We start from the raw sequence: 19,875 nt of genomic DNA on the forward strand, positions 1-19,875 counted from the left end.
GTAAGCCACACCCAGAGTGGCACTGAACTGCAAGGCCTTCAGGAACTCAGAAACCTAAGTAGTCCAAAAAATGGTTTACATTTCCAAGGTAAGTCACTAAAATTATCCTAAAATTCCTAAAGTTATCATAATGGACTCCAAGAACTACAGCACTGTGCTAAATGTAGAACATCCTACATTGGAATTCAATGTCTTCTGGAATTGGAGAACATTCCCCATACTCACTATTGACATCTGTTCTGGGAATGTTCACGTTCTTTCTCCCATCTCTCTCCTCCTAACCTCACCTCCTCTCCTCCCTCCCTTCCTCTCTGCTTCACCTCTGTCTCTCACCTTTTCCCTTATAACACAGATTGAAGAACTTTCCCCATCCTGTGTCTTGGCCAGTGTCTGTTTGCCTGCATGTGTGGCTGTGCATGTCACTGTAGAGTAGCGTCAACCACCATGCTCTAACTGAACGCTCTTACGTAGGTCATGCGATTGTTTCCTTTCCAGCCGTATCGTGTATATTAGTTTTCGTATTTGCTTTTATAATTTTTAGAATAAACAACTTTTTACTGCACAGAAGTACTGTATACCACAAAACTTTTGTTTGTTTAGATTTTTTGCTATGAATTACTAGAGAGATGACCCAGTGGTTAAGGGCAATTTCTCCTGGGTCCTGAAGAGGACTAGAATTCAAGTCTGAGCCAAAGAAAATTTAAAAAAAAATTAAAACCAAACCAAGACAAGCAAACACAAGACCTCTTCGCTCCTCCATCTTTCCCACCTCTCTAACACCTCTTCGTTTGTCTTAGTGGCATTAGGAACCTCAGTGTATCACACAGTATACCCTTTTGTCCATTCAGCTCTACTTGCAAATGTTTATTGAAATGAGTCATTGGTCTGGTTCAAAGGCCCTGGTTTCTGGTATACCATCATCACTGGAACCTCATTGGAACTCCTTTCTGATATCCTGTGGCCTCCCTGAGTCATGGAGATCCTGCAGGCACCATTCTACAGGACCAGTTCCTTCACACACTCCAGCAGGTCCTAAATGGGGTAGATGTTAGGGTGGGCCAGCCCAAGGCCCTGGGTGTGGGCCTGGATGGTAGCTGACTTGGTCAATCTGGGCCACTGTGGCTGCCCCCTCCATGCCATCAGGGTTAGTTCTCCCATGCCTGTGGAGTGGGGTGGGGTCTTGCCCTGCAATGTGGCCAGATCTCCAGAGTGAGGTGGAGGAGGGATCTCTCCTGTAAGGGTCTGGGCCAGCTCTCTTGCTGCAGTGTTCAGTGCCCAAAGAGCGGCAGAGGCAGCTTTCCCAGGGCCAGTAAAGACAGGCCAGCTCAGCATGGCCCTTGGATTTCATTACACATGATCCCTGTGGGCCCCTGTGTTCACACTGGCTACAGACATCAAGACAATCCTCAGCTGCAGCAGGACCATGGACCCAGACATGGCCCTAGGTAGAAGCTAGGGGCAGATGACACCATGGCCCCGGGTGGCAGCACAGGCCACTCAGATCAGCGTGGCTCCGGTGGCGGCATGGCCCTCAAAGCCACAGGTTGCAGCCTTTAGTGGCAACATGGCTCTCAGACTTTAGCCCCAGCTGCAGTAGGACCATGGACCCATGGCAGCAGCCGGGCCTGGATGTCACCATTGCCCCAGCTTGTTGTTCAGGCCACTCAGATCGGCATGGCACCATCGGCATCATGGCGCTCAGACACCAACATAGCCCTAGACCCCCAGACCTCAGGCATCCGCATGGCTTTTGACAGTAACAGGAGCCATGGACATCAACATAGACCCTTATTGCAGCAGGGCAATGACATGGATTTTCTTTCTTATATCTAGGGACAAAACTAACTCAAGACCATAAGGCTGTTCATGCAGCAAGATCTCAACATGAATACTTACATTTTAATATCACACACACACACACACACACACACACACACACACACACACACACACACACACACGGTAGGGATGCCTCATTTGCAAATTCACTAAAACTCAGCCAGGGAACCAAAGAATTATCCTAGTGTTTAGCTCTTGGGAAACTCACAGAGTGTTGCATAAGCAGCCTAGTATTTGAAGAAGGGCTCCTAAGAGACAGAATTAAATTTATCTCTCTTTGGGAGTTAGGATTTTCTCCATTTCTGAAGAATATTTCTTTTTTTTTCCTGGAATTTTTAGCCTTGGTTATCACTAGGGATAAGTGAATGCTTAGCTACTAATATCATCTCTGGAGATGAGTATTGAAAAGGTCATAAATGTTAATAGATTGACGCTCACTACACTGTTTTCTCCCTATAGGAAGATGAACAGTAATTGTATCAGACAAATAAAATATTAGAAAAACCTGAAAAATGTTATTTCCAGATAATAGAGACATGGCCATCATTCATAATATAAAAAGCACACATTTGTTTACAAAATAGGATATTTTTATAAATGGCATTTATTCTAAGGAATTAAAATTGACAATTCTACTCAATCATTTTCTTTTGGGTTGTTACTGTAGATTAAATGTTTTTGCATGCTAAACTCTTATGGTCTTATTGCTTTTGACTATAATAGATTTCTAAAAATCACTGTCAAAAGTGAAGAGGTTGATTCAGATGCATCAACAGAAATAAAAATGCTGTGCCCACCACTCACACATGGTAGACAGCTGCACCACCACTGAGATTTCTCTCCATCCCTTATATGCATTGTTCTTCTCATGCGTAGAGTACAACCCAGCTCCCTACTTCAAAAGTGTTCTTAATAAAATTTAATTTATAATTATTTAAGTAGAAACACCTAAGTATAAACATACATTGTTTCTGTTTGTCAATACAAAACCAGCATCTTACTTAAAGGGCAATACCAGAAATACTTACATACATTAGCATCAGATAAAAGATAAGACTATTACTGATACTCTAGTTAATATTCAGTATTCTTTTCTTTATCTGGAGTAATAGCCACTGCAATTATAAAGGAAAAAGATGATAACTGTACCATCATTATGACGATTAAGTTAAAATTATCAGTATTTGTATGATATTACTTATTACTTTGAATATCCAAGGGAAAAATCTTTAAATACTAGTGACTCACACATTGCATTATGAATTTTAGATTCTATGTTAATGAAAAATGTTGCGATGATGTGAAAGAAAAGAGTCTATATTTAACAATATAAAAATGTGAAATGAACAGTCTACAGAACAATGATTTTGAATTCTGTATAAGGCACTTAAAAGATTTAAACAAGTGGAAAATGATACCTCTTTTTGATAGAAAGAAGTCAGTACTACTAACGTGTCAGCATTTCCTTTCTTCCTCTATACACTTAACGTTATCACCAATAAAAATAACCAAAAAACTGAGACATAGACAGAATGACATAAGAAATAAATGCAAGCAAATATATAGGACAAGTAAGAGACAAGAGTAAAGATTGGACTGACCAAATATTAAAACCAAATACTAATGCTGTGTTGATGGCTCATTAATAAACAAGGAAAGCTCCTTTTCATGGTGCTTCCTAGGCTGTTGGCTGTGTCAAGATGAAGCTGAGTATCTCCTTCCCAGCCACCAACTGTCAGAAACTCATTGAAGTGGATGATGAACACAGGCCTCGTATGTTCGGTGAGAAGCACATAGCCACAGAAGGAGCTGCTGATGCCCTCTGGGTGAAGAATGGAAGGGTTGTATGGTTCAGTCAGTGGTGGGAAGGACAAACAAGGTTTTCCCATGAAGCAAGGCATCTTGACCCATGGCAGAGTGTGCTTGCTATTGGTGAAGGGGCACTCTTGTTATAGACCAAGGAGAACTGGGAAAAGGAAGTGCAAGTCTGTTCAGGATGCATTGTGGATGCCAATCTGAATGTCCTCAACTTGGTTATTATTAAAAAAAAAAAAGGCATAATGGCACACGTGTGTAATTCCAGCACTCTAGAGGCAGAAGGAGTGGATCTCTATGAACCTGAGGCCAGCACGGTCTATAGATTGAGTTTCAGGACAGCCTGAGGTATTCAGAAATACACAGTGAAACCCTATCATGAGATAAATAGATAGATAGATAGATAGATAGATAGATAGATAGATAGATAGATAGATAGATATTCCTGTACTGACAGATACATACTACTGTCTCAGCAGTTGGGATTCAACAGAGCTAGCAGAATCTGAAAGCTCTTCAGTCTCTCTAAAGAAGATGATGTCCACCGGTATGTTGTCAGAAAGCCCTGAAACAAAGAGAGAAGCCTGGAACCAAAGCCCCAAAGATTCCGTATCTTGTTACTCCACGTGTCCTGCAACCCAAATGCTGACACACCACTCTGAAGAAACCACAGCTCACTAAGAAAAATAAGGAAGAGGCAGCAGATTATGCTAAACTTTTGGCCAAGAGAGGGAAGGAGAGCAAAGAAAAGCACCAGGAACAGACTGTCATGAGACACAGGCTGTCCTCTCTGAGGGCTTCTGCGTTCTACGTCTAAGTACAGGCAACACTAAGTCTTTAATCAGACCATAAGGTGGGGGGAGGGAGAGAGCAGTTCAATAAAATTATGTAAGGAAATGCATCACGTGAGAAGGACAGAATATAGAAAACAGTGTTAATAAAGCTTTTCTGATACCTTCCTTACTCTATAAACCAGAATTACGTATGTGACTAATGGATAAAACTAAACTGTGCTTAAGAATTACAAATGGTCTTAACGTGAGTGCCTGCATTAGCTGCTGCTGTTAAAAACAAAATAAATCCTCCCAGTCAACGTTTCCTTACGACTGCCCTGGTACTCTACCCTAATTTTCCCAGCCAAATTTCTAAGGATCTCTGGTTTGCAATCTTTTGGGGAAAATAGTTCATATTTAGTGAGAGGGTATCACTTGTGCCACCAGTTACAAGAATTCATTAGAAGAGTATAAATGGGGGTAGAGAGAAGTCCGAAGGTCTTGATATAGAAATGCTCTTGACATGTGAGGATAAAGCTGGGGCTATAGCTTACTGAGCATAACGTATGTGAAGTGGTGAGAGTAGCCCTAGCTAAGGAAAAAACTCACAAAAGTTCATAGATGGATGTTCACTACACTGTTTTCTCTCTGTGGAAAGATGAGCAGTTCCTGTGCTCATCTTCCCAAATAAAAATCATAGATAAGCCTGAAAATGTCGTTTCTAGATAATAGCGTCATGATCATCATTGTTAGAACAGCGTCGTATTAGTACTTAACGTCTTGGGATTTGTTTTGTCCACCTTCGACATTCATATATTGCCACAGTAATCAATACCTTTTCTGTCTCTCACCTAGTTCAAACAGAGAAAGAAAATGGGTTTTCTTCTGCAATCTGCTGTACCCTCCTCCACAAAAATGTTTGGTTTTGTATGAAACAATCTTACATGTGTGTAATCCCCAGGGTGGATCAGAGAAATTTATTTGTTTTCTCTTCTCCTGCCTTTTTATTTTAAGTTCATTCAGAGAGAAAGCAACTCAAAGAGCATGTGATTCACATCAGGGGAAGTGGTGGCTTAGTTTCCTTCCTTTCTTTCATTAACAGACACATGAAGACATGTGTGGGGTAAATTAACAATTATTCTGACCTTACTTAACTAAGAAGGTGGTTATTTGCTTAGGGTGGAGGGCAATGAAATTCAGTTCCAGGAGGTCCTAGTCCAATGTGGAAAGATGCCAAGCCATCTGTGAGGGAAGATGATTTCTGTGGTCATAACCCAATTCGTGATATTCAGGAAAAGCCAACTGAGCTTGAGAAATGTGTGTTCTTTCTGTCTAGTGTTTTATTTATGTTTTTTATTTTTAATTCTCCAGTTAACTTCTTTGGTGTGCTTCTGTAGCTCATGTTTTGATTCCTGGTCCTTACTATAGGAAAATTGCTGCTAGGTTTGGAGAATTGCACATCTCAGGATCAGCTATAGCTCAGAAACAGGAAACAGCTTGTGAACAACGTTCCTTTCCTATCAAAACCAGCCAATCCCCTGATCACCTTCTTTAACTAAGGAAAATTACGCCTGCACTGAATCACCCCACAGCCAAACACAGATGACATAGATAGCCCTACATCTCATAGCTCTGAGAGCACAAAAGCTATCCGACCCTAAACTGCCTCAGTCTTCTCTCCCTCTCCTCTCATCGCTTCCCATAGAAACCATAACACTGGGCCATTGTGTCTTCTTCCTGCTTTCTGTCTCCTAGCCATCCTGGTACTTACTCAGCTGGTTCTACATGGTACTTATCTGCCCTCTTAGGGACTGCAAGTGACAAGCTGATTCTTCAAAAGCAGTTGTCTCTATGTCTTTTGCCTCACTGCTCCCCAATCAAATGCAGTTTAGGCACACGAGTATGTGCATGAATTCCTTGATCTCCAATGTATGCTCTATTTAAGGATGCCAAAAGGGAGAAACTGTCGCTTGAATTCTCTCCATTGCCTTCCGTGACAACTTCTCTGAAGCTATTAGGTCTTGGTTTGGGTTCTATATTAAAATGAAAATAGCACGCGATGAACAATTACCTTCACTTGAAACACTTGAAAATCCATTTAGGAAAGTATCACAAATAGTAGTCTCTGTCCTCTGAATTTGGGACCTGTGCTTTCGTTTCATTTATTGTCTGATAGTTAAAAATTTGAAGGCATATCTCAAGGGAAATATTCAAGCAATAAAGTTCAGGACTATTTATTTTTGCCAAAAATATAGATCCTACCAGTTAGGGGCTCCATTTAATTATTATTAAATTTTAACAAGCACAATTGATTGCTAGGAAGTAATTCTTGCCAATTCACAATACATTCCTGCTATCTGACATTTTAGATTGTTCTAATCCATAATGAATCAATGCAACTTAGCTCTGCCATGCAATAATCTTCAAGATGTTATGAGAGTAAATAAAACCAGATGAATAATCTCCCAAATTTTAAGGTTTTTATTCAATTAGGTTTAGCCTAAGACTCAGGTAGTTAAGGGTTTGTGTCTGTGAGCATGTTTACATACAAATTTTTTTATGGGGTTATTTTACCTCAAAAATGAAGATCTGTGTTTTGTTAATACAGGTAAACAAATGTCATGGGAGTAACCAACCACTTTCTGATTAGATTTAAATCTTGCTCTGTAAGATGAAATCCGCACCTGGCACCATTATTGAGCCAAGAACCTGTGGTTAGACAAGTCATGGGCTCTAGAATGAAACTTACTATTACTCTGCAAAATGGGCACGGTGTTAAACCTACTCTTAATAGTTTGTTCTTATACTCATAGATTAATGCATCTTTCAACCCTCCTCATAGCGACTTCTATTTGCAGTAGATGATGATTGATAGAGACTCACAACTGGTCGGAGTGTAGAGAAAAGGGACTGTAGAATGCTCAGCCCTATAGAACATACATACTGTACTCCCTCTTCCCAAGGCTCAGGGATCATTGTAGAAGGAGTTGAAGGAGTATAAGAGTCAAACTAGTGGATGACACCAAAGAAGAGTGTCTGTGAACACAGTAGGGCCGTTGCATGTATGAATCCAAAGCAGTTGTGATAGCATGCATAAGCCAGACCAAAATCTCAGCATGGATTGGACAGGTGGATAATGAATCTCACCCTTAGCTGAGGACAGAGGAATGAATCTATTCCAGTTTTTAACCTTCAAGGTTTTAGATCTAGACATAGCCTGCTAACTTCTACCATACTGATCACTTTGGTACTATCTGATTTTAAGTAATCCACTGAAAGGATCCTGAGAGACCTTCATAGGTCCTCTTTCTTGGTTAATTCAATGTCAGAATTTTCCATTTTTAGAAAAAGTGTTTGCTGTACTATCCAATAAACCACAAGCCAAAGTTCTATTGTTTTAATAAGGTTTGAATAATGAAAGCAAAATGATTTTATTATTACCTCTCCTTCCTGTTTACATTTCTGGTCATCATTGCTTCTTTATTTCCACCTGATGCCAAATATTATCTGCTTGAAGGACTTTTTTTTACATTCTCGTAGTGTAAGCCTGTTGTTGAATTCATTTGGTTCCCATGTGTCTGCAAAGCTTTCCACTTCATTTTTGAAAAATAGTTTATCCTAGATCATGAATTTGAAGCTGACAACTTGGTGTTTGATGTATTTTTCATTTCATCTCTTTAAAGATATTTTATGTGAAGATTTGCTCTCATTTTAAAAACATTGTTCTTTTGTATATCATATGTATTTTGATTGCTTTTCCTTCAGTTTTTTTAATAGTCATGGTTAAATAAGCATTTTAGATCTGTGAGTTAATAATTTTTATAAGTTTGGGCCATTGTTCAAATAAGTTGCCTTTGTTTAGCCCATTTCAAATGAGAATTAAAACATTAAAACTTGGTTTTTCCATATCTTAGAGATTGTGTGTGTGTGTGTGTGTGTGTGTGTGTGTGTGTGTGTGTGTATTCCTTTTCCCTACGTGTTTCATTGTCAGTACCAATGACCATCTTCAAGTCTATTAACTTTTTCTTCTGCATAGTCTAATTTATTTACACTATCTTCCAATAGACTTTTGACTTCAGAAATTATCATTTTTCATACATAGAATTTTCATTTGGACTTTTTAATAAAGTCCATCATCGTTACTGTTTATGATGTAGTTTCCTGAAAATAATAATAGCTACTTTAATTTTTTTGGTCTACTAGATCTATCATTTACATCATTTGGGTCATTTTGATTAATTTTTCTCCTTATAAATGGTATCATCCTGCTTGTCTGGAGCCGTTGGTAAGTTCTGATTGGATTCCAGATACTGTATATGCTGCCTGTGAGACTGGGTGCTTTTTATAGTCTCAACCAGGTTCTTCAGCTTTGTCTTGGGAGTCTCTCAGTAACAGCTTAATACTTCTGTGTTTCATTTCTAAGTCTCCTGGGCAGGGTTTAAACCGGGATGAATCTTCCGCACCACTAATACTCCTAAATGACTCCATTGCCCAGCCCCACTTGTGTAACCAGGCATGATTTCCTTACTTCTCGGCTGTGGTGCTTTGTCTGGCCCGGGTGGCTCTTGCGCACACATGTGCAGATAATTTCTAGAAGGCCTACTCCATGAGCCCCCTGTGTATCTCTGATAGTGTCTCCATGGGTAGCCTTCTCTTCTCCATTGTGATGCCCTTCGTGTTCCAGATTCTCAGCTTCCCTAGCCTCTAGATGTATCTCTTTAACACAGTGGGGTGTGGGATCCCTTGATTCTGTTGTAGTATGGAAACAAGTCAGAAATGGGAGGTTATTTGATTCCCAATTCTCAAGATTGCCACCTCCCATCACCTGATATTCAACACAAAAGGGATATAATTTTCTATTTTTTCTCCTTTTTAAAAAATATGTTTTAGATAGGATGATGTATTTAACCCCTGTTCAGCTATCTTAGATCAAAGCAGCAACTCTTGGACTGTTCATCTGCATCAATTTTTTTCAGTTCTGTCCATGTCCTTGAAGTTTCTAGGAACAGAAACCAGATTTAGGTTCTGTGTGTCCCAGCTCTTATGCTCTCCTGGAAATAAATTAAAACAAGGAAAAGAAGTAGCAGAACAGAGAAACTGGAAGAGGAAGTAAGGATAGGCTCAGGCCTAAGAGCAGGCTAGCCAGACAGGTACAACACTGGGTGCTGCCATGGAACGCTCTGTGTTCCCTTTCAGGGGCCTTCTGCTGAGTTCTTCCCATTACTATTCACCAGGGATGATGTCATATAGGTGGACTTTTCTGTCCTGCCTGCCGGTTCCCAAATCATGACACAGAGACTTCTTATTAATTATGAAAGTTTGGCTGATAACTTAGGCTTGCTCCTAACTAGTTCTTGTAGTTTAAATTAACCCATATCTTTTAATCCATGTACTTTAAAGCTGCTTGGTTACCTTTAGTATGTACTTCCCATCCTGCTTCCTCTCTGTCACCTGGAAACTCCTTGTATCTCTACCCTTCTGCCTCCCAGCATTCTCTCTGCCCTGAAAATCCTGCCTAGTTATTGACCATGTAGCTTTTCATTAAACTAATCACAGTAACATATCTTCACATAGTGTATAAGAATATTCCACAACATTTCCTGCTTTTTGTCTAAATAAAAAGGAAAGGTTTCAACTCTAACATAATTACATTTACAATGTCCAGTCCACTTGTGTTTGGCATATTTAAAGAAAATACTCCATTATTTATTCTATCTTGATGAGTCCAAAGCTCTGCTCCCAATTACCTTCTATCATAACTAAGGAAAACTGCAACTATAACAAGTATTCAACTCCATCAAACATCCCAGAAGGATATAATATTACCTGAGTAAACAGGAAATGCAGTATAAGCCACTTCCAAACCTACAGAAATGACAAACATCTGGCTGGCTGGACAGTCACTCAAGGTTCCTCTGCAATGTTGGGGCATCCATCCAATCTTCGGTCTACGGGCCTAGAATATTTGGCAGACTCTTCTATGAAGCATGAGTTTTGAAGGACTGTCCCACCTAGTCTTGGCAAAGTTCAGCAGTCACTTTCCTGTGTGTCCTGTAGAAATGTCCAGCAGACTTCTCTATGAAGCAGAAATTTTGAAGGGCTGTCCTACATTATCTTGGCAAAATTTGACAGTCTTTTTCCTTTGTGTCTTGCTTGTCTAGTTTGTATAGCATATTATCAGCAGTCAAGGCAAGGGCTGTTTCTTGCCCAAATGGCTGGTTTTGCCATATTGAAAGCAAACTCCATATGAGTTTCTTCAATAACAATCATCTTCTCTGAACTAAATTATACTGCCAGGAGCAGACTTGTCTCATTGTCATGAAAAGTCCTATGTTAACAAAACATTTTAAATGCCATATTCTGTAGGTCTTTGAAGTGTTTGAAGACCATCTATCTATCTAAAATATATCTCTGTTTGACCTTGAAAACATGCCTAACATAACCACAAGTTTGATTGTTTTAGGTGACTAACTAATAACTTGCATTTCTTTATTATCCTAAATAGTTTGTAATAATAGCTTTCAAAGTCTAGAAATTTACATCTCATCATTAAATGAGCTGCATAGGTACAATACCTTAAACAAGAGTAAAAACATATGTGCAGTATTTTCTAACAAAAATAATCTTACATTTGTATCAATATACAAAAATCCATACCAATGTAAAATATTTGAGACTAGTGGTTGTTCAAAAGTAGACTCAATAATTCACCCTTTTATCTCATCATTTCTATGTTATATCCTTCCTTTTCCCTTTAGAAAGAGATCCCTGAATCTAATCTCCTTTGTTCAGTTTTTTTTTTCCTGACCAATAACAACTTGTAACCAACTCATCTAAATGATGACAAATATCTAAACATGTAAACCACTGAACAATCAAACACCACCCACTTCATCTCTTGGGAATGTGTATGTTGTGTTCTCTAGACTGCTTCCTGTTGTCTAGGGGTGCTGGAATCTTTAGAGGACCCTGAGAAAATTAGGATAATGGTCAAGTCCTGGCTAGAATAGTCTGTGAAGCTGGACCATCTCAGTCAGCAGGCCTGAAGCTAGTCTAGATGTAGAACTCAGAGGAAACAGCAACAGAGGCACTCTGAGAGGCTGGATTACCTGGGCCACCTGTTTTCATTGGTGTCTGGCCCGCTTCCTCTGAAAGTACATAAACTTTCAAAGGTAACATACATATCTGCATTAGCACAACTATGGACTGTGCATTGTTCACAAGCCAGCCAAAGATGACTTTTTGTTTTATGTATGTCAGAGCAGGTAAAATATACATCAGCTGTCTTGTAGCTATTCTAGGTTTATTCCTTTATGTCTGCAACCAGGATTTTCAAGGGTCTTCCCCAATCAAACCTGAACCTCTTTAATCTTGAATGAATCCACAGCCTTCCATTTTCTGTGGAAACAAAAGCATAATTTCTGACCCAACATAACATATTTTTTGAGTTCTATTTTAAAGGTAGGGCATTATTAAATTTTTGAGGCTGGTTTATTTCAGCAGTCCCTTTTACAATCCCATGTCTCCCAGCAGCTGTCATTTGCTTATCAGCAATCACAATTCAAAAACAACACAAGAACACACAGGATCCAGACTCTTTGTATATTTCCCATCTCTACATGGCTTATTCTTTGGGTTTTTTTTAATTACTTTACTCTTTCTTTAAAGACTTGCTCTTATTTTTAAACTATTTATTTTTCATGACTGTCTATATCCTTTTTTCTTTTTTTTTTTAAGCCTACAAACATTGTTAAACACACTGTAACCTGTTTAGAGGTTTTTTTCTGCTTGAGCCTGCTTTACTGGGTATCTGTAATCTTTTCTGCCTCCATGAGTGAAACTCAAACCACCACACAGCTTAGCTCACAGTGTGCTGGCAGCTCAAGCCTGCAGGCTGTGGCTGGGAGACACATCTCTGTACCAAGACCCGCATGAGAGACTGCAGGACTAGGAAGCTGCATTTGGCTCCATTTTTGTGTGTTTGGAACCTTGCTTTAAGCTTTTTCATGTATCAGGTGGAAATATGTGTCCCACATTGAGCGCCATATGTAGGCAGATTTTTCTGTCCTGCCTGCCAGCTCCCAACACAGAGACTTCTTATGAATTATAAAAGTTTGGCCAGTAGCTTAGGCTTGTTCCTAACTAGTTCTTATAACTTAAATTAACCCATACCTTTCAATCTATGTTCTTTTGAGTGGCTTGGTTACCTCTGTTCTGTCCTCCTCATCTTACTTCCTCTTCATCTGTTTAGCAACTCTTTGGATCTCCATCCTTGTTCCCAGCATTCTTCCTCTCCTGAAAATCCTGCCTACCTATTGGCCATTTAGGTTTTTATTAAACCAATCACATGACACGTCTTCACACAGTGTAAAGGAATATTCCACAATAGTGTTACCTAATGGTTGACAGATGCCCTTAAGTTATATAATGTTCTTTCCTTTGAACAAGCACTTAAATGAAACTTACTGGGAATGAGACAAAAACTGCAAATACACTGAAATTATAGATTGATGTCAATGTTACAAAGTTTATCTTCAGCACAAGGTTGTACAATATCTAGTCATCTAGCAGTCCTCAGATCTCCACCGCTCATCTCCCTACTGCTTACTCTACTATTGCATTCTATAGTACTTACAGATCTAAGAATGTCATTAAATTGACATTTCATTAAAAGGCTATTTATATGGAAGGGGAGCTATGGAGCTGTCTGTAGCTCCTTCTACAAATTATAGTTTTTGTCATTTTCCCCAACTCTAAATAAATTAGTGATTCTCCCTAGGAGTCCTCTCTCCTGAAGACTTTAAAATAACTTTCAGGAGGGTAACTAATGTTCCTTGTCCACAGGTCTCTACTCATCTTTTATACTTGGATGTATTCCAACGTTCTCCAAAGACTAAAGCTGCCCACAAAAATGCTGATAACTTCATGAGAGCTGCACATAACTAATGCTCTCCTTTTCTGAAAGTAGTATTTAACCAGACTGAAAATTTTCTTCTAGCATCAAATTATGTAAGCAAATAAAATTTAAAAATGATTATGGCTTAGATAGCTATTCCACCATCCTGGGTGTTTCCTTTAAAATTCCATACAAAGTACTGCCCTAAAATCCAATCTAATGTTTGCAGTCTGCATTTATGCACACATTTTCTTTCTTTTTTTCAATTTTGAACCTTTGGCCATATACCACTGAGCCATCCTGTTCTTTCACTTTAACAACAAATCCAGCTTTCAGGAACTTCATTATTTATTGACACTCTTTGGGGGCAGTTTTATATATGCAGTCAAAGATCTTGAACCCATTGACTTTAAACCAAAACTGCCTAAATAACCAAATGATAATGATAACATACACTATATTGTGATAACATACACTATATTGTGATAACATACACTATATTGGTCAACTTTACTATACTTGTTGTAGTTTAGATATGAAGCATTTCCCAAAAGAAATTGTGTATTCAAGGTTTGATTCCCACGCAAGCAGTGGGGCTTTGGGGCGGTGGTGATTGCATCCTAAGTGTTCTGAATTCCTAATAGATTAATCTGTTGATAAATTTATAACCAGATGGTATGATTGGGAGGTGAAGGATGGGTTAGAAGGTAGAAGCAGACTAGAAGAAAGAAGAAAGAGACATGCCACCGGAGCTATGGCTTGCCCACTGCTCTTTCTTCCCCTGTTTCCTTTCTTTGTTTCTCGGCTGCCACGGGGTTCATACCTTTCCCCTAGGATGCCTTTGCCTCACCATGGCCCAGAAACCATCAAATAGAAACTTCAGGCCAAAAATAATTGTTTCTTCCTTATTATTGTCAGGTATTTATCACAGCAACAAGGACATAGTTAATGCTGTCCCCTATCTAAAATTACTGTGACAAATTTTCAAATGAAAGAAATAGATAAATATGTAAATATAATTTGGGGACAGTGATGTGGTTCAGTGGCTGAGGACACTTACTGGAAGACCTGCTGACCTGAGTTCAATCCACTGGACAACACACAGGGTGGAAAAGGAGAACTGATTCCCTAAACTTGTCCTCTGATTGCCACAAATGGTCTGTCTCACACACACGCATACACATGACACATTAAATAAGTAAATAAATAAATATATCCATACATAAATAAATGTCATGAAAGAAAATAGAGTTTTGGTGTACATTTTTGATTCAGTTAATCCTGAAGTCTGGCCTTCAGAGTTACTTCCCCAAGGAGGGGGTTAAGCAGTTCCTTAAACCTACTGTTTAAAAGCAAATAAGCAAACAAAAAAAAAAAAAAAACAAAGGCAAAACAAAGCCAAGACAATTAGACTCTTACCTAACATTTTTCTAGATACTAACTTCCCTGCTTTCAGTAAAAACACCTGAAGTCTTCCTTGCAATAAAAGGGAAACAATAGTATATTGTTCTAGGCAACTTAAAATTTTCATCAAAAACTCATATACAACTTTTAAATACTGCTTACATGTGTTAACCATTTTGAAATTATTTGATGATGAACGTAGAAAATGAGATTTACTCATACTGGGAAGAAACAGCCAAAGGACTTTATGATTCTTAGTTGGATAACTACATTCCATTGTAGGAGACTATTAATGGCACTTAATTTTATTGCTTTTGCCAGAAGTATTTTTGAATAAGTGCTATTAAAGAACTGCTGAGTGTTTATAATAAAAATAATTAAATCACAGAACTATATAGCATATGTAACATGATAAAAAAATTTATATCATTCAGAATCCTCTAGAAAAATAATTATTTCAGAGAGAATTTTCAAAGGTTCATTTTTATGTGTGTGTGTTTGTGTGTTTGTGTGTGTGTGCGCGAGCGTGCGTGCACAATGTGAGTACATTGCCCACAGATGGCAGAAGAGGGGATCAGATCTCTGGGAGCTAGAGTTATAGGTTGTGAATCACCCAATATGTGTGCTAGGAAACGAAGTAAGTCCTCTGGAAGAACAGAAATTTCTTTTAACTGCCTAACTCTAGACCCTGAGAGAATCTTTTAACAGATTACTTGTACAGGGTTTTCTTACATGAGAATGATTTGATAGGTAACTTTCTGTCAACTGCTGTGGAATGTTCTGTATGGCAAATGTGTTGCTCTGATTGGTCAATAAATAAAACACTGATTGGCCATTGGCTAGGCAGGAAGTATAGGCAGGACAAGGAGGAGAATAAAGCTGGGAAGTAGAAGGCTGAGTCAGAGAGACACTGCCAGCCGCCACGATGACAAACAGCATGTGAAGATGCCGGTAAGCCACGAGCCACGTGGCAAGGTATAGATTAATGGAAATGGATTAATTTAAGCTGTAAGAACAGTTAGCAAGAAGCCTGCCACGGCCATACAGTTTGTAACCAATAAAAGTTTCTGTGTTTACTTGGTCCGGTCTGAGCAGCTGTGGGACTGGCAGGTGAGAGAGATTTGTCCTGACTGTGGGCCAGGCAGGAAAATTCAAGCTACAGTCAACGAACACGTTATTTGCTAGCTGTAGCTGAATAAAAACAATTTGAGACTGTTCAAATATCGGACGATCTCACTGGTGGCATACTCTTAGATAGTGCAGCCATTAACTAAATCGTTATTTTCAGACCATCACTAACCCACGTAGGCAGCTTCTTCATGGTGTAATAGACCACAGATACAGCCTCTGGAAGTGGTCTCCCTTAAAATGGTCGCTTAGGAAAGAAGAAAATTATGTGAAAATCAACAAACTTCCTGCAAGCGACTGCCAGGACACTTGCTGCTTTGTGATCGGATCTTCTGTCTTCGATATGCGGGCAGGTGAGATGAGACAAAACAGTGAACTTGACCACAGGTACAGTCTCCCTGCCTGCCTCAGAAGCCACTCCTCACTCTGGTTCAGCCATTAGACTCCCTTGTTAGCCAGGCCTCCTGAGCACAGTTCCCTTCTGCTTCAGGGTTTCAACACTCTCCGTTTCTTCACCTTAGAGCGTTCTTCTCCTAGACAGCCTCGTATCTCCTTCCTTTTGATTTCTTAGGGTCTCAACTCACAGATCATCCTTTCAGCTAACTCCCTGTTCCGGAGCATCTGCCATTGGCATCTTCATCATTATACCCGTTCCTCACCAACCTGTTTCATAGCATGCCTGCATCAGCGTACTCTTGTTATCATCCTGTTTCATGAGCATCTCCCATTCACAGGCCCCTCCCTAGTCATTCTATTCATTAACATCCCTCCCGACTCCCAATTACTCTTTAGCCTGGACCCTGATTTATTTTTATCCTTTGCATTAACCATTAATGTGTGTCAAATTAATTGATATGTTCATTGCTGTTCTCTCTCATTAGAATTCAAGCTTTGATAGAGCAAATATTTGTCTTATTTCCTGCTAAAACCTGGTGTTCTAACATAATTCTTTGCCCTCATAAGACAATTATTCCATAATTTTCACACAAACACGCATAAAGGATTAAGTGAACATGTGAGTGAGTGAATGAATACTGATTGATAACTTAATATTTGAAATCAGGTATAGATTCCTCTTACTCTTAGTGACCAACCATGATAAAATTCCTTGAGCAAATGGTCTTTTATTTTTTTTTCTATTTTTGAAACATGGCTAATAATTCTTTAATTAAAGTCTCACTATATAGGAAGTGAAAGGCCAATCCATTGCCACAGAAAAACAAAATACAAATCAACTCCTTATCTGCTTCAAAACCATGTTGAAGTGAATCATAAAAAGGGGGAAATGGATGTCGCTACAGTGATGAACAAGCATGGACCATGCTCAGAGGTCATTGAGAAAAACTAATACTATATTGATATGGGCACTACTCAGATTTCTCATATATATAGTTTCATCTGGAGACTATTTTAAGGTGTCATATTGACCTCATGGTACACATAAGTAAACTGATGTTCCTAAGAACTTATTCTTTAACTTTGAATTAATAGATGAAGTCACCAAAACCCATTCATCACTTTCTTCTCATTAATCTCGTAGTAAATTGATCCCTTCTTCCAGATCAGGTTTTGAGTCCTCCTCTCTCTTCTCTACTATTAAAAGTACTGGTCTGAAGTCAGGACCGAGTTATGTTTTAAAGATTTGTTTCTATTACGTGTGTGTGTGTGTGTGTGTGTGTGTGTGTGTGTGTGTGTGTGTGTGTGTGTGTATGTCAGTGCAGAGGCTAGAAGAGGGCATCAAATCTCCTAGAGCTGGAGTCACAGGTGGTTTTGACCCTCTGATGTAGATGTTGAGAACCAAACTCTCCACTGAGCCAGCTCTCCAGACCTTTGTCTTATAGTTTAAACTTTCATTACTTTTCAAATGAAATAATCATGAAACATAAGCATAAATTAGCTGACATTTCTTCTTTAATGATTGCCTCTCCTCCTAGCAGTATTTTCTGAAATAAACAATAACTTTATGAACTAAATCTTACTATCCTATCTTTGTTGTGATTTGGCTAACGGTAGTAGATATTTTTGTTGAGTTTACTATATTAAAATAAAACAAACAATATGAAAGGCACAGGTAAATTGTGGGGCGTTTACCCAACCACCCCCACAGTTCCCCAGAGTTTTCTTGAGTGCGAGCAGCAGGAAATATTAGATAGAAGGATTTATTGCAGAGAATCTTGCGGAGATAAACAGATAGAAAATAAAGGATAGCCTCCAGAGGGCCTGGAACCTTTTCCAACGGGCCCCGACTGTCTCTGCCCCAGGGTTTTTATAGAGACGCCAAGGGGTGGAGCAAAAGACCTCCTCCCCCAGCACAGCCAAGTGCAGACCATCTCAGACACCTGCACTCAGGCCCGTGGTCCTAATCATCGTCTATGCAGACATGCTGGGTAAAGTCACGAGGAACCCGAGAACGGGCTCCCACAGTAAATAAGCTAAAAAAATCCATAAACCTTTGCAACCACATTTTAAAAGCAAGCACACTATTCAAACAATTCCTTTTTGCATGAATTCCAAATGGTTACTCTTATTTTTATCATATCATTATTGAAACATAGTGTTCCAACATGTTAATTAGGCAAACATTTGTTCTGCCAACATCTTAATTACTATCATGATATAAATGTTACAACAAGAGTAGAGGAGGGTGATTAACAGAATTAACAGTACTATGACATTTGTAAATGAAAAGATTGAACGCAGACCACTGGGTAACTTAAATGTCCCTATGCGTTGTACCTATCTATTTCAACTTTATAAGGGGAAGCTAGTGAGACACTGTGCGACACTCAGAGGTTCTGGGGAGGCTTCTGTCTTCAGAGTAAACTCCTGATTTAGGTTCAGTAGATTAGGTTGTCTTGGTCCAACTAAAATTAGTCAACCAGGCTAATTTTTTGTACCAGAAACGTTTTTACTTCATTGTAAAACACAATGTTATACCATGTCACTCTTTAGCAGAGAGAAGTACAGGTAAACAAGTGCCTCAGAACTGACCACATCCAATATCCAAGACAACACAAGAACTTGATTTAGTCTGTTTCTAAATTAGAACTATACTGCTCACTTTCAAGGAAAAGGAAATCAATGATTAGCAAGTCTATGTCAAAACACACTAGGAGGCCAGCCTGGTCTACTAAGGAACCCTGTCTCTAAAAAAACAACAAAACAAAACAAACAAACAAAAAAACACTGAGCTTGGAGGGAGGGCCATCTCAAAAGACCTGCAGCTCTTCTAAGGATTAGCTTTGGTTCCCAGCATCCATGCCACGCCACTCACGGCCACCCATACCTCCAGCTCCAGGGCATCTGACAGCCTCTTCTGCCCTCCAGCAGCATCCACACACAGGCTACCGAGAGAGAGAGAGAGAGAGAGAGAGAGAGAGAGAGAGAGAGAGAGAGAGAGAGAAGAGAGAGAGAGAGAGAGAGAGAGAGTTTAAGAAAGCTAGAAAACAGAAAAATTTCAGCTCTGGGGAGTCTAGAAGATCAAAAGGGAACATGAAGGAACAGTGGGTATATGTAAGTCACAGAGGATCATTTCAGAATGAATGAGCAGACATTAGTTAACTTGTGAGGCAAGAGTAGAACAAACAGGGCTTTGAAGACACAGATTTAACTTGAAAGCAAGGCAGGGTTGGAAAGCCCGCTTGGCACTCTGTTGACTGATCCCTCCCAACACTCATTCATCAAAGCAACTTATCTCGGTTTGATCAGCAACCTGAACCCTTTTCAGATCTTTAGGAAGTTCATTAAGGATGATGATTTACATTGTTAGATTAAACAAACAAACAAAACAATAACGTGAGTCTCAGATTTTTTTTGTGATTAAGATTGCTGGAATACAAGGAAAGAATAGCAAACACCAAATTATTAGTCATTGCTTAAAACAAAATTTAAAAACTGAGTCATTGTTGATAAATACCTCCATCCATGACTGCCCCGGCCAGCAGGGCTTTAACGGGTACTTGACCACCCTAAGGACGGAATGTAGGGACAGGAGATACAAAGAAATACACCAAGTCTAGA

Source organism: Peromyscus californicus, unplaced genomic scaffold (assembly GCF_007827085.1).
Source record: "Peromyscus californicus insignis strain IS unplaced genomic scaffold, ASM782708v3 Scaffold_23__1_contigs__length_62951481, whole genome shotgun sequence".
NCBI lineage: Eukaryota > Metazoa > Chordata > Mammalia > Rodentia > Cricetidae > Peromyscus > Peromyscus californicus.